At 42.0% G+C, this 6,441-nt stretch overlaps 1 pseudogene; it reads right to left on the reverse strand.

Moving 5' to 3' along the window:
* Nucleotides 1-715: 715 nt before the first annotated feature.
* On the reverse strand, nt 716-4,600 carry LOC147726185 (uncharacterized; annotated as a pseudogene).
* Between the last annotated feature and the right edge of the window lie 1,841 nt (nt 4,601-6,441).

Consider the following 6,441-nt stretch of genomic DNA (forward strand, 5'->3'; position numbering starts at 1 on the left):
ACAATTAATTCACAAAAAATACCAATAAATAGATTAACATATTTAATTAATTATAATTAAATTACTTCCCACCCTGTTCCCCTATAAACCCACAACCCGCTACTGATTTATATTACGCAAAGAAAACCATAAAATTAATTATTTAAAATAAATTATAACATAAACATACACTTTTCACACATATAGTAACATAAACAACACTTTAAAAAATTGATATTAACTTACTTACCTATAATTCGATATTTTTGTTGTCTATGTTCTGTCCATTCGATATTTTGTCCATTCTATATTTTGGAATCGATATTATTGCTATTCCAGTCGATATCTTTGTAGTCTATATTCTGTCCAGTCGATATTGTGTCCATTCTATATTTTTGAATCAATATTAATGTAAATCGATTAAAAAAACTCAATATTTTGACTGTACACCGACGCATTTAGACCTTTTTTTGAAAGCAGGCTGTAGCGTATTTCCAGATACAAATGTGCAACTTAACATGCATGTTTAACCACACATTTAAACTACATTACATAATAGTTCACTGTTTGTGGGCAAGTGACAGGTAAAACAGAATAATGAACATAATAATTAGGGCCTGAATCTAGATTAGGGTTTTGATTCCTTTCATTCCCCTCTGTAGTGATTCTTTGACTACTTCCTCACTACTCCTGTGCATTTCTTCCAATTCTGTATTTTGCATCTCTTTATTTCTTATTATAGGAACATACCCCCCACTTTAGCTGTAACCCTCTTGCAACATTCTAAAATAACTTGAAAACTAGGCACATCAATAGCAACAGAACTATTATAGGCAACAAGGCCTTTGCACCCCAGACATCCAGGACGGCACCCAATCAAACCAGCCAATGAACCACTCATCTGCAGCATCCCCTTCTTTCTTCATCTGTGTATGCAAAGTATGCCAAGTCAATATGGCCTCAGTTAGATTTCCTTCATCTTCATCATTTGCTGGTACGAAAGTATAGCATACCGAATTACGTTCTTTACATACTCCTCCTTCGATTGCTGTCGTTAAGTACAAAACATATCTGTTTTCATTCACCATAAGTCTGATTGAACGCAACTCTTCTTTAATTGCATTAAAGCCATCTTCAGTAGCATTTATTGCTTTAATTAATTCCCACCGGAACCCAGCGAAGCTGAACCCAGCGAGCAGTTGCTTTTGCTTGAAACATAGGTAACGGACTCCCCAAAAATTTGTGGGCGTCATTGAACAACCTACACTCTTTGGGCACATCCTGCCACACCGAAGTTCCAAAGTACTCAGCCATCCTTTTTCTTCTGTGATGATGCAGCAAAGTTGATGTTTTACTTATGGAATGCAAATGCAAATCTTTTTTTTCTTTGCTGGTCTTACCATAGATGGGGTGTGCAAAGACACCAGAAATCAGATTCCTCTCCAGTCGGGGGGTAATTGATTGTATATTCGAGCACCACACTGCCAGAACAAATTCATAAGGTTGGAGGTTCCGCCTTGCATATCGGCATTGTAAATAGTTGAGCTGCAATTGAGATTCCATCCCACTTTAACAATCCCATTTCCCTGAAAGCAAAGACAAAATGTCATTAGTTTCACAACCAGCTTAGGCTGACATTTAGTTCCAGTCCATGTACATTTCTGTATGTTTTTATCCCATGTTTACTGACATGTTGCTTTTATATCATCAAATCTCAAATATTTTTTTGTTTCTGTGCCACTCCATAAACATATGGCCCTACATGAAAACCTAGCTCCAGTAAACCATTTATTATTGGCAAATACTGATGCTTCAATACTTAATACTTGCCTGGCTGTGTAGTCTGGGGCAGTGTAGTCTTTGGCAGAATAATTATTATAGGTGGATGGTGGATTAGATCTCCCTAAAATACCTTGTTCCAATACTGCTCCCTTTCAAGTTAGATAACTTTATTTCTCCCCTGCTCCCTTCATTCTGGATATTTCTTTCATTATCTCTGTTTTATCTGTCAAAATTTGCAACATTTCAGGGGTTGTGTTAAATCTAGTTGTATTAACTCCGGCAGTAATAGGACAAACATGCGTTGGCTGTAACTGTGCTTTAACCTGCACAAGTAAAGGTGCAATAAACACTTGATCGTATTATTTGTAAGGTTTTATATAGCACTGGCTAGACCTGGGGGTATTAGAGCGCTTTACAGGTGCAAAGACAGGATTACAGGAGTTGTTCAAGGCCCCGGTATAACAGTGATAAAAAACAACACTCCAATTCAATGTTCAAAGACAAGAATTACATAAAAAGTTCTAGGGTACAATATAACGATAAGTAAAATACAAACACTCCAATTGAAGACTAATAAATAAATATACAGCAAAAGCAGATACATTTATATATACAGTGGTTGCGGTGGGAACAGGATTCTGGGCAGAGCTGTAAGTGAGGCAGTAGTTAGGAACAGATATGAGGGAGGAAACCAAGATTGGGGTAGAAGGGGGATTGGTCCGCTGGGTGGGGTGTTGAGAGGAAGGAGGGAAGGGGTAGAGGTGTATGAGGGTGGAGTGAAGGCGGTTGAGGGTACAAGGGGGAGGGAGAGGGATGAAGTGATAGGGGAGAGAGAAGGGAAAGCGGGTGGGGACAGAGAAGGTATGTAGTCCAGTATTTGCAGAGGAGGTGCAGTTTAAGGTCTTTTTTTAAGGCAAAGTAGGACTGGGTACAATACAGTTCCTTAGGGAGGCCATTCCAGACGATCTGTGTGTTTCCAGAGAAGGCGCAAGATTGGGTGGTTTTCTTTTTGAATAAGGGGGGATGAGGAGGAAGGTGTTAGTGCTCCTCATCATTCTGGATTTACCCGCTTTTTTGAGTTTGTTTGTGAGGTACAGCGGGGCATTCTAGTGCAGGGCTTTATGTGTGATGCATGCCGTCTTGTAGGAGGATCTAACTTCAACAGGAAGGAAGCTAAGAGCCTTGAGGGCTGGGAGATGTGGTCAAAGCATTTATAGTCAGTGATGAGCCTGGCTGCAAGGTGGAGCACAGATCTGAGAGGGGCTGGGTGGACTTTGGGGGTTCCTGTGAGGATGGCGTTACCATAGTCGATTTTAGAGAGTACCAGCGATTGGACGGCCCATTTGAAGTCTTCGGGTGGGATGAAGGGTTTGATTTTCTTCAGGTGACGGAGAGTGAAGAGTGCTTCTTTAGGCGATTTATTTATGTGGTCGTTAAGGGTAAGATTTTTGTCAACTGTAATACCGAGTGATTTCACTAAATTGGACAAAGAGCGTGAGCAGTTGAAAGCATTAAGGTCAGAGATCCAGGAGTTGGTTGTTTTTAGGGGAAAAGAGGATGATTTCAGTTTTCGTAGGATTCAGTTTGAGTTGGTTGGAGTGGAACAAGTGTTGGATTTTGTTTACTGTATGGTTAAGATGAAGCACATCAGAGTGGGATCTAATCTTATGGTAAAGTTGGGTGTAATCAGCATTGAGGTGGTAGTTGATTCCAGCTTGTTTCAGAATGTGGGTAAGAGGTTCCATAAAGAGGTTAAAGAGGGAGGGGGAGAGAATAGAGCCTTGGGGGATGCCAAGGGACACCGGAGAGGGGTCCAATAGACAGTCGTTCATTTTGATTTGTTGTGTTCTGTGACTGAGAAATAAAGAGAACCATTTAAGGACCTAACCATTAAGCTAAGGGGGGACTTGAGTGAATTGAATAGGGATTTGTGGTTGACTGTATCAAAGGCAGATGAGAGGTCAAGGAGAATGAGTAGGCAGGATTCACCATTGTCAAGAGAGGAGTGGATGTCATTGATTATGTTTAGCATTGCGGTTTCAGTGCTGCAACCTTTTCTGAAGTTGGATTACAAGGGGTCTAGAAGGTTGAACTTGTGATTGTGTTTATCTAATTGAAGCAAGGCACATTTTTCCAGGGCTTTGGAGAGGGGTGGTAGGTTAGATATAGGTCGGAGGTTGGAGGTTGTTCAGGTCATTCAGGTCTGCGGTGGGATTCTTAGGGATAGTCGTGATTTGACATGATATTAACAGGCACTTCTTTAGGATACACTAAAGGTGGTGTTTCTATGGCATGGGGAATAAGAGAACATACATAACAACTATCATTTTGTGTATTGGTACCTATATCATGCATGCTTTCTTACCACAAATTATCGAGTAAAGAATCATGCAGAGGATGTATATCTGTTTAATTGAAAACAGCTCTCAGAAAGCGTAATACTTCATCCCTATGGGTGGGATCTTTTGCATCTACATAACACATAATACAATAGCAAATTATCAGAGTAATAATCATAACCACCAAACTCATTATTATACTATGAAAAATATCATTTAACTGTCTCTTCATTATATAATTTATTCTGGGACCAATGCCTCCTCCCCTCTCTGAGGGAGTGAGACCAAAAAAGAATAAGGTTCGCTACGTGCACCCAGTTCCGCATCCCCTCCACTTTGACTGCTGTTTGTGTGCTGTGTGTTACTTGGTAGGGGCCTAGAAATTTGGGGTCTTTCCATGTGCTCATGAAGTTGCGCACGAAGACCCAGGAACCGATGCTGATGGCTGTAGACAAGGGTAGGAATGGTGCTTTTGTTAAGGCAGACATGTGTGCATTCATTTCTTGCCAAAAACTACCTGATGCAGAGTATCAGAACCAATCATTTGATTTTGTTTAAAGGAAAAATGTGAATGTCTACATGTTACAACTTGGTGAGGGGTCAAACGATGATCCTTTGAAGGGGCATTACTCAATGCATACAGAGCAAGGGAAAGGCAGTAAAGCTAATTATTTTTCAGTGTCTCACACATTTTTGATAACCCTGGGCGTAGTGGGCGTAGTGGGGCTTCGCAGAGCTACGTGAAGTGGGCGAGAAACTACGCCCACCTCCGCACTCCGCGTAGCCCCACTACGCACCGCAGGCCTCCCTCCCGCCCTCCCTAAATACTAAAAGTGTAAAAGAATTAAAAGGCACTTACCTTGCCCGCCGCTGCCCGCCGCTGCCCACCGCTGCCCGCCGCGTCCCCGGGGCTCGCTATCTTCATTGCTGCCGTCTTGTGTACAAATGCGCATGCGGGGCGGCCGCGCATGCGCATTTTTTCGTGAGAAATGTGCATGCGCGGCCGCCCGCGCATGCGCATTAGTACACAAGACGGCAGAATGAAGATAGCGAGCCCCGGGGACGAGGCGGGCAGCGGCGGGCAAGGTAAGTGCCTTTTAATTCTTTTACACTTTTAATTTCAAGTATTTAGGGAGGGCGGGAGGGAGGCGGGTGGCGGCCAGCTACGCTCCGTCTGCGGAGCGTGCGTAGTGCCGGATTCTACGCCTGCTACGCAAAATGCGTAGAAGCCGGCACTACGCACACTCCGTGCACGGAGCATAGCCGCCCGCCCACCCTTAATTTTTGACACTTTGCTTTTCAATAAGCCATTCATCCTCTCAAAAATTCCAGTACTCTCAGGGCGGTAAACTGAGGTAAACTGGTTTTCCACTCCTAATAGTGTAGTAATTTGCTGAAATACTGTGTTAGAAAAGTGTTTGCCATTATCACTTCGTATTGCCACCGGAACCCCCCACCTCGTTATGACCTCTCTCACCAGGAATTTGGCTGCCTGGTCAGCATCACACCAGGAGCAGGGTGCTGCTTCAATCCATCGTGAAAATGGACACACCACTACTAACAAATACATTACATTTTTGTATCATATCTACAAAGTCTATGTGTAACTCTTTAAAATTATCTATTGGTCTTGGAATGGAGGATGAAGGCATTTCTGGTGACCTCTTGTTAGAGTACTGATAACACACATGTTACGAAGCTGGGTATACCTCATCTAATGGTCCAAAATCAGGGATAAACCAACTTTTATTTAATTCATCCATCATTACTCTTTTAGAATTGTGTGTTGGTAAATGAAGTTATCAAAGGGCTGTTATAAGTAGTGACCTAGGCATTCTAACTTTACCTGAAGTTGCTGATCTATAAAGGAGATCTGAAAATCCAGTCACCCCCCCCACACCTTGATTTCGAGAGATCTTTCTCATGTTGTGGTGCTGCAATTTGAATGTCTAATAATGCCTATGTAGAAATATTCTCATAGTATTGTATCTCGACCTCATCATCTGCATCTAAAGGGTACATACTGCATGTTTTCATTGCATATAAACTAGCTTCCTTTGCTGCTGTATCAGCAGCTTCATTTCCCTCAGACGCCAAATCTGTTTCTTTTGTATGTGCCTGGCACTTAGCACTATGTTATGTGTGTTAATTGATTTTTTGAGCGCACAGCTGCCCCAGCGAAGGGGCGTCCCGGCGCTATATCTGAGAAGGTAACATAACTAACAAAAATAGACAAAGTACGGAAATGTTAATAAGGCAGGGGGAAAAGATACGTTTTAACAGCTTTCCTGAAAGCAAAGAGATCTTCTAAAGATCGAATATGCACAGGGAGCGCGTTCCA

Source organism: Lissotriton vulgaris, chromosome 3_1, assembly GCF_964263255.1.
Source record: "Lissotriton vulgaris chromosome 3_1, aLisVul1.2, whole genome shotgun sequence".
In the NCBI taxonomy this organism is placed as follows: domain Eukaryota; kingdom Metazoa; phylum Chordata; class Amphibia; order Caudata; family Salamandridae; genus Lissotriton; species Lissotriton vulgaris.